The 10,000-nt window shown below is 38.1% G+C and overlaps 1 pseudogene; it reads left to right on the top strand.

Annotated features, from left to right (window-relative positions):
- The window catches only part of LOC138046892 (zinc finger protein 420-like), a 35,112-nt pseudogene extending 33,868 nt beyond the window's left edge, over nt 1-1,244 (top strand).
- Nucleotides 1,245-10,000: the final 8,756 nt, after the last annotated feature.

Below are 10,000 nucleotides of genomic sequence, written 5' to 3' on the forward strand. Positions count from 1 at the left end.
CTGCAAACAATGTAGCAAGTGTTTTAGCCGAGCAGGAGATTTACGGGCGCATGAAAGAGTGCATACTGGTGAGAAGCCTTATGAATGCAAACAATGTGGTAAATGCTTTAGCTTAGCAGGTCATTTAAGGACAGATGAAAGAGTCCATACTGGAGAGAAGCCTTATGAATGCCAACAATGCGGCAAGTGTTTTAGTCGAAGTCAAAATTTAAGGACACACGAAAAAGTCCATACTGGAGAGAAGCCTCATGAATGCAAACAATGTGGCAAGTGCTTTAGCCAAGCAGGACATTTAAGGAACCATGAAAGACTCCATACTGGAGAAAAGCGTAATAAACGTAGGCTAATAAGAAAGTCTTTTCGCAACAGAAGAAGTGTTAAGAAACATGAAAAAGCACGAGAAAGTTCTGCAAGTGCAAATGAACACGAGGTAGAGATTCATCGCCCCTGCACTTTGCAAGAACGTAGTTCAAACCAGAGTGTAAAACACAGCTGTTGGCTTTGCCAGGAGGAGTTGAGCAGCGAGGCGCTTCTTCTTGCACATTACCAAAATCATATGACGTTTGAGGAGCCGTCAACCTGAACTAGAGAGGGTTTTGCGTTATTTGGTGTTTTAAGGACGGTGCCTACTAATGCAAAGGTATTTTTGCCCCGGTTTATGATTATACAAGAAATGTACATCATAACAAGTGTCCAAGAAGAAAATTGGGGGTAACCACACATTTTTCAAAGATAATTGATGAATAATATTTGTAAAAAGCTTTAAAATACAAAGCAATGTACGGCGTTGGGATGGTTTGTTGGGCGTATTACCACCCGTCCGAGATTGTGTATGGTTTTATACTTGACTTACTCGTTGGATAATTAGTCCCCATTAAAGACCGTTCCTTGAAGTATGGTTTTGTCGAACAGAACACTTTTAACTGGAATACGTGACTTGGATTTTCCAGAAGGTGGCGCCCTTGTTTTTAGTCACGATAGGCATACGAGTGTTCAGTTATTCGCACTTCATTTGTTCACTTCGCAAAACAGGTAGTTTTATATTTTTTAGACACCGTTCTTTTGTAGTTGAATACGACAATAGATTTTGCTTTATTTACTTGAGGTTAACTCAGAACTCTTTCAGGGCCCGGTTGTTTGAAAGCCGATTAACTTAATCCACGGTTAGCGTAAACTTTTGTTTCATGTTTTTAACTTTTTGGTGAAAGTTTCGTTTGCTTATTTGTGTCTTTCAAGAGTGACTTCTTCTAATGTAAAGTTTGGCCGATTATCAGTAATGAACACCATCTGGGAGTGGAGAAAGAAACTCCTTGGTTAATTTTTAATGTGGGTTTAGCGTTAATCGGCTTTTGAACAACCGGGCCCTGATGTATATAAACACGGAATCCGAATTGTTCGATCTCGAATACGATCGGTACATAACTCACCGAAACTCTCCCTTAGGTCGGCTCAACTCATTCCTGCCGGTAATCCCTATACTGTTCGGTAGATTTACTCCTTTGGATGCTAATATTCAGGTTTCGCCAGCTATATTCAAGTCACTAGTAATATGCTTTCGAGTGTTTTCAATGAACTGTCCTTTCGAACAAGGGTATGTTCTGTCATAACAACGACGGCCATGCATCTTGTTTTCCCTCTTAATTAAAATTAAACCGCGAAACGAGTTCGAAATATTGTCGATCGTAAAAAACAGGAATAGACTCGTGGGTTTTTTTGCGTTCGAAAACGCATTCTGATCTTGTCAGTCCTGCGGGAAATCCCTCGGGTATCGATTGTGATGCCATTCAATCTTGTTCTGGCACAAATAACTTCGATCTCATGTGATAGTGTCGTGTCCTGGATGGGTGACCGTCCGGTAATACCCCATGCTATGCACGCTGAGGTATGGAAAGCCATAACTTTCGTAAGTATTCTTTATTCTTTTGGTCTTGAAGTTTTGTCTTGTGGTGTGGTTTTGTTATTATGTGGTGAGGTTTGGTCATTATGTGTCGAGGGTTGATGGTTACGATAATGTGTTGAGGTGTTCCTTTGACGTGCTGTGTTTACATTTTATGTGGTAAGGTTCTTTCATGACGTCGAGTTTCTCCTTTTTTGTGATTATAAACACAGAACGTCAAAAGATGACCTCAACACATCGTGATGGAAACTCAACACGTAAGCAGCAAACCTCGTCATATAATAACAAAACCTCGTCACCTAATGACAAAACCACACCACATGCAGAGTAATTTTGCCACAGTACACTATGACAAAACTCCACAACCTCAAGACCAAACGAATAAAGTTAAGATTACATAAGAAAGTTATGGCTTTCCATACTGGGAAGTCACGTTGTTTGTTTGGCTGTCTAGCAAGAAAGGATACTGGTATCCCACAAAATAACACACGTATTCCACAATAGTTTTTAAGAAAATTATTAGGAACAAGACAACAGTCAAAATACTTATTTAGTAAATAAACCCCTTTGGGCGGTTGGTATGTGGGCTAAAGGCCTGGCCAAACGCTCGCAACATTTCAAGGCAACATCTTGCAACATTGTTGGGCACAACATGTTGCGTACGTTTGGCCACCCTGTTGCGATATGTTGCGTGCGTTTGGCCAGTCCATTCAACACATGTCGCAACACGAATTTTTCCGAATGCCCCCATCGTCGCTTAGAGGAAGGACAAATCTCTCAAAGACCTTTTTTTCAGAGCTAAGATCCCTCCTTAACCTAAAAAGCTAGCAAACCCTAGTTTTTAGCGCCACACAGGCATTCTCTTACAGTCGCATTGTAGAAAGAATCACGAATCTCAGATAAAAAGGTTTTCAGCCTAGGGTTCTACTTCTTTCGCCTTTAAAAAAACAAACAGGAGTTATCTACGGTAAGGAAGATGACAGTATTACAACCACCGATTCGGATCGTCATACTTCACGAAAATAATCTCAATATAAGTGCTTTTTGAGAGGTATTCTCCCTATCCACAATCGTCAGACCTTAAAGGATTTATAATATTATGGTTCAAAGTCGAGAAAATTCCCATACATTCACTGTAATTAATGCCTTGTTTGTCCCCCCAACCAACATCTATCAGTGCAAAGAAGTAATCACCTATGTAATTAATTTTGATATCGGATTTCCAACATTTTCATTGGCTCGCCGGACACACGCTATCATTTCTACTACCATGGTCGAAGAACGCGTCAGCATTTTTGCAGCTCTGAGAAAAAATGGCCGACATAAGCCGTTTCAGACCGGAACAGACCGGGGCAGAAATCAATGCTTTAGTCAATAATACTACCCCGGGAACACCATGGAGTTTTTAATAAAACAATTATTCTACTCGGACTTTCTGGATAAAATGTTTATAACCAGCTTCATATATATCCAGTGCGCCCTCGTACAATAATTGTTAATTATTCCTGATAAAACTGAGATGGCCAAAGAAAAAGAGTATTTACAATACACGCAGAAATTCTGACTACACCAACGCGAAACTTCAATGTGAAAATAGTTTATTGCGGGCACGTCAGTCAGTCTGCTGAACAAAATGACCTTCGTTTACCTGACTTGGTTACAAACTGGACATCAGATAACACTGCCCGTGAAAATGGACAAAATATACTGCATTACTGTAGGAATAAACTAAGCAACAGTGCCGTGCCAGATACGAAACACCACTAAAAGCCGCCCTTTAGAAGGAGCCAAAAATATGTGGAAACGTATTCCTCGTCTAATGCAACGGCACCAAACCCCGAGGAAAGGGTATACTGCTATACACAAGGAAAGATAAGCAGACAGCGCAGTTCAAAAGTTAAGAATAAAGTTAAAGCATTAGCGACTGACAAACGCAGAATGACGAAAAACTCCCGCCAAACTCCTAAATAGTCCTAACCTATCCCGTAGCCACCTACGGTACTCTACGTCGTGCGTCAGAATATTCAATTCCTGACTAACTCGTTCCCATTTCACTCGACCGTCAGAAATTACACTTTTATCCCCATTCTTCCTTCGGCTCGCTTGCGTGACTAAAGCAATCTCGTACCCAGAGTCCTCGGGCTTTTTGGTGAGCGGGTTAGATTTAAATACATTAAAATAAGGGATACATGAAGTACTTACCCAAAGAACTCATGCAACGGAATTGTCCTAGAGTTTCAGAAGATTCGAGCTGTTGTGAGCTAAAACTCACTTACAGAAGGTAAGAATCTTTGTTTGTTGCATTTTGAGTGAGATATCAGTCTCTTGAAAGTTTGTGGGCCTGTCCAAAATATGGATGATTTGCTCGAAAGCCATAGAGGACAAACTAGAAAGGCTACAAAACCAAGCACCACGCACAAAAACGTGACATGTTCACACTGGATAAAGGGAAAAATGTCGCCTTCTTTTTCTTCAAAATAGAAGAAGGTTTCAACGGTTACGATTGATTTTCAGATTGTTAAAATCACAGTCATGAGCTAGCCTTCGAAACAGACCGAAGAGACCATTCCCTTCTCAATATTCCTATTGCTAATTAAAACTACGGTGTACCATAGGACTAAAGACGTTTCAATATTCTGCCACAAAAGACTGAAAAAAACTTACCTATCTCAACTACATTCATATCTAAAAAATGATGATAGCAAAAACCACCACTTCACTTATACATGTAGATAAAATTATACTCTACAGGTACTCTGTACTTTATGAACATATGTATTTTACATTTCATCGGCTCCTTCGATTTATCCCGTGTTTTTTGTTGCACATACATTAGTTTCTCATCTATTCTTATATTTCTGTTAACTTAATAAATTTTTATTGTATGTATACCATGTTTCATATGTCGGCTCACATGTAGTAATACTAGCGTGTATTTTACAGAATTTTTCTGCACGGTAAATAAAGCCTCTAGAGTAAATAATGCCTGTCATGTACTAAGCACTCATAGAAATGAATAATTATTGAACAGGGCCCGGTTGTTCAAAAGCCGGTTAATGCTAATCCCAGATTAAAAATTAACCGAGGACTTTATTTCTCTACTCCTAAATGCTGTTCAATGTTGATATTTTGCAAAACTTTACTTTAGAAGAAGTCAATACTCAAAAACAAAAATAAGCAAAAGAAAGTTTCACCAAAAAGTTAAAAACATGGAACAAAAGTTCACGCTAATCCTGGATTAAGTTAAACGGCTTTCAAACAACCGGGCCCAGATTGATGGCTGTAATCGACAACTTCTCAGCTGTCTAAATGAAGGCCTCGTTTATGTGGAGAAAAGTTGTTCCGGGTAGAAAGGTCACCCACCTACCCAAACTACCCTGGGCAAGCCAACAATTCCTACACTTACTCGCAAAATGTGGCAAACCATTTACATGAGAAAAAAAGTTGACTCAGCTAGAAGGGTAGCATCCACTCCAGGACCTGCCGATCAAAACAACAGACTCCCCTCCCCCCACCTTAAACCTTTGCAAAACAACTCTAGGACAAAAGTGAAACGTAGCATGGGACATACAGGAAAAGTGTTTAGTTGGAGGTAATACTGTATGTAGATTAATACATGTAAATTAATAATGTTGGAATGAAGTGAGTGAGTGAGTGCCATCCAAGTGCTTCCTATACCTCATGGCATGGCTACGTCATCAATGAACTAAAAAGGAGCCTTGATGTTTGAATGAACAGACCACATACTAAAACTTGGTAGATCAACTTTTCAACATCAGCTTGCGCTGAAGCATTTTGCCACGTCTTGTCAAAGCTTGTTCCAACTTATCTGCCTATAAGAGCAAAATTCAAGGACAGTAGAACTTCTGTAATGGCAAAATATTTTTCTAAGGTCACATTGTTGGTGTGAAATGGAAATGATCAATATAAATATTGATTGAAACACCTTCTACCTGTAAGTTTGAAGTATTTGCTTGGAATTTGAACCCTTTCACAAGAGAAATAGCTTCTTTCAATTCTTAAAGTATTTTAAATTGTTATTTATATATACTGATACCGTTACTGCTGCTTATTACTTTGCGAATATACTCTTTTGAATGTTGAAGAAACTTATCAAGCTAGCAAATTGGAATGGATAATATACATGTCCTAGTTCATTTAACAATACACTGTAGACCTTGAAAAATGAAAACTTCAGCACCTTGTTTGATTTAAATCAAGAAATTGTTTGAAACTGATTTTAGTATAAAAGTTTAGGTGAAAAAGCAAGTTGAAGAGTAAAATTTTAACATGCGCCTATATATAATCAGTTGTACCCCTTTCCTAATGTAAGAGTTGAAGATACTGACTAAAACTCTAAAATATTTACATAGAAAGAATATGAGAAAATAGCGGCAAGAATGATAAATGAAAGGCTAAGGCAAAAGAGACTATTAAAAGTGAAATAATGAAGTAAATAACTAATTAACTAATTAAGTTTTGGTTTAACTAAGTTCATGAATAAAAAGCATTTAAAAAATCAAACTGTTTAGTTTACTTTGACATTTTTTTCAAAATCTTGAAATTTCTTTCCATGGTCTCCGGATCCTTTCCATGCTCTTCCTTTATGTGTTTGAAGATTGTTGATCGCTTATGTTCCGCCACACATGGATGTAGGTGTTGACTTGGAAAGGCAACAGTCTGCATCACACGGACCACACCTGTAATAGTAAACAACGTTTTGTTGTTTTACAATTGGAGGTTTGTGTTCTTTCAGTTTTAATTGTCCTTTGATCATGTTACTTGTGTAAATGGGCTGGACATCGGCATCAATCTTTCGGCTGAGATCAGTGAGTTGGACCAGGTGTCTTACTGCATTTGCTGATTTCTGGTCTTTGCACAGCAAGACAATTCTGATGTCCGGCCCATTTAAAATGCATTTTACTCAATTCGTAATCTTTAACCCAAACTGAACAAACAGCGCAAAGTTATGTACTTAATCATTTCACTTTTAATAAATTATTGTCTCTTTCACCTTAGTGTTTCTTTCATCATTCTTGCCTCGATCTTCTCATATTGTTTCTATGTATATAGTTTAGTCAGTATCTCATAAGCATTCTTCCAATTCATTATAGTGTATATTTATTTAAGTTTGTGTTAAAATTTTATCCTTCAACTTGAACATGACCATTGAACAGTCGAAACGTTGTTGTTTGATTTAATTATAATTAACATTGCACTACATTTTAAGTTTCAGTTTAGTTTTCTCACATAAGGTCACATTTAACAATTCATAAAATTCACCTTGTTAGTTTTGATAAAGATGGCTGACAGTCATCGAAACTGTCAGAGTTTAAAATCTTCCGTTTTTGAGGCAGGTATGTTTTACAGGTCAAAGGTCAGGTTTACAGGTTGTTGTCTTAACAGCTCCTAATGTAACGGTAGCCCAAAATAACAGTTTTTAGGCCTACGGCTTAACATTAATAAAGGGTTAGGGTGATGTTTTATCATTTTTACAAAAGTAACCTGTAAAACTTTCTGTGAGCTGTAAAAACTACTACCGCCTTTTTTTGGGCGGTATTTAATGAACAAGTAAACCCCTTTTTATTTTTTTGAATCATTACAGTAGAGTAAATAGGTAAGCAAGTAATCTATATTTAAAACACGGAAAATCATTTATTAAGCTACAAAAAAAAGTAAAAGAAAAAAAGCTTTACAACTGTTTTACATGATTGATGTGTGGGAATCCGATATGCCAGATACCTGCTTAATTACTGTATGTGTTTGAAGTGCCCAACAGCTTTTGTATTTATTAAGTATTGGGGCAAATTTTTCCACAAACAGACCCCGCTATAGAGTGTTTTCACACACGTGATCAGTAACCAAGTTTTTCCATCCAAACAAAAGAAAACATTTGCATGATAAAAGAGCTCAAACAGTAAGGGAATCGTGACGTTATTGAATGATACGACACTCACAAAGGTGACATACGGAAAATACGCCACTCGGGTCCCGGATGAAGTGGCGTATGGAATCTACGAGTGGTTTAGTTCCCAGTAAAACACTCTCCTCCATATAATAAATACAGATATCCGTGGGTAAGTAAAACAACTCTAAGACTTGCGCGATCGGACAATCAGAATTTTAGTTCGGCTAATATTTTTCGAAACGATTCGATTGGCAACGAAGAAAGTGACTAGCAATATGACGTAGTCACCGCGGCGCAAACAAGATAAAAAAAATAACAACGTTACATCTCTTTGTTGCTATTTATTTTTCTGTTAAAAGATATGTTGGTACAAGGCTCAAAACAGATTGGAAGGAGGAACATCTTGGGAAAGAATTTTTGTTACAATGGAACCCAGTTTCGCACGGCCAAATGCGCTTCGCTACTTTGATACCGCTGAGAAAAATAAGTTGCTTCGAAGAATGAAGTTTACAAAATTAGCTTTCAAACAATGGTTTTTGCGAGATATGTGGACAAAAGACAGCCAAGATATCGTTATTCGAAAACAGGGGATTTTACAGTTTTAACGTGGACTTTGGTTTATCGGTTTTTTGCGTTCTTTGGAATGGAAAAAGGACGGATCAAACATTTCGCTGCTAACTTCATATTTTGGGTTAGGGTCAAGAACGGAGTCAACTATGGGTCTCCACTCCGGCAAGTGAAGAACCAAGCACAGGAACACTGGTATCTGTCTTTAATTCCAGGGAGTTTCGTATATTTGCCAGCTTTTGTAAGGCTTAAAGGGGTCGCTCACGTCAAAACAAAGCATAGGAAAAATGAAGGGTTTTTTTTGGCCTGAAGTTATATTTTTTACAGCAGAACACAGACAACAGTCGTTATAATGGCATCCCGTTCCGGCAAATGTTCCATCTGCAATTTTTAGTGCACTTTTTCGAAATATTTAAAACCTCTCCATACATTTCTTTGTAAAAATTTTCGCCATTTCGAGAATTAGATTTCTAAGAAACCGCTTACGTTACGCGGGCGCATGGCCGAAATAGTTGGCGATGGGACACAGCAGGAGTCGCGTTGGTCTGTCAAACCCATTTTACAAACACATGTTACACAAAATTGACATTTTTACAAGCCTCCTTAATGGGCAAGAGGTCTGTAGAAGGTGGGCAACCGTGAAAAAAACCATGGGCAACCACAAAAAACGAAACTGGTTGCCTAAAGGGCAAATTAGTAAAAAGGCACACCACGTGTCGAACACTGATTACTCTCTGGACTTCCTGTGTTGATGTTATCTGCCTCGTACAAAGTCCTGTGGCATTTCTCTCCTTCTCTTAGAATGGCTCCCTGATCTTCTGTTTTTCGGTTCCATCATTTAATTTCAACTTAACAATATTCTTCTTTTCGTATTTTCTTTTTTTCAAAAATGAGGAAATACCTAGTGTCTTTTTCACCATGCTCGACCCACCTTGTTTTCCCGCGTACCATTGCGCCCTTCACTTTTTGTTCCATTATTTGTTTTAATCTCGATTGTGTAATCTGTATGTTTTTTTTTCGGAGCAATGGGTTGTTTTTACAGTGTTTGGATTGAGACAATAGATCATTTAATTGCTTTTGTAGCTTTTGTTCCTCATTTCTTCTGGTTTTAGCTTTTTTTTGGCGTATGCTATTGTGAATGCCCTCATTTCAATTCATTTTCACGAGGTCCCACATAAGTCCTTTGTCTTCTAAATAGCTGTATTTATTTCAAACAGTGCCCCTGTGACCAAAATACCAATTCTTATTTTTCTTTGGATTTCAAAACTATGTTAACTAAACACTAAGCGACCAAATGTTTAAGCCCTGATTTCCTATTTAATGGTCCGCTATAACTTTAAGTTCTTGAGTGAGCTGGATCGAGGAGAAGATGACGTCAAAGGCTCACTAGTTTCAGAATGGAGTGCATTTGAACGCAACTGAACTAATATGCAACACGGACGTTTCGGGCTTTCAGACTCGCGTTTTGCTTATATAATTGGGAGCTGAAATTTTAACCTAGTGAGCCCTTGGCGTCCCTTTTTCCTGCATCCAACCCTCTTGAGTTCCAATCGGTCAGTTGGCGGACCGTGAAATATAGAACTTACACTTAAAGTAAACGGCATTTGGACAAAAGTCAAAGCTCAAAA

Source organism: Montipora capricornis, chromosome 4, assembly GCF_036669925.1.
Source record: "Montipora capricornis isolate CH-2021 chromosome 4, ASM3666992v2, whole genome shotgun sequence".
In the NCBI taxonomy this organism is placed as follows: domain Eukaryota; kingdom Metazoa; phylum Cnidaria; class Anthozoa; order Scleractinia; family Acroporidae; genus Montipora; species Montipora capricornis.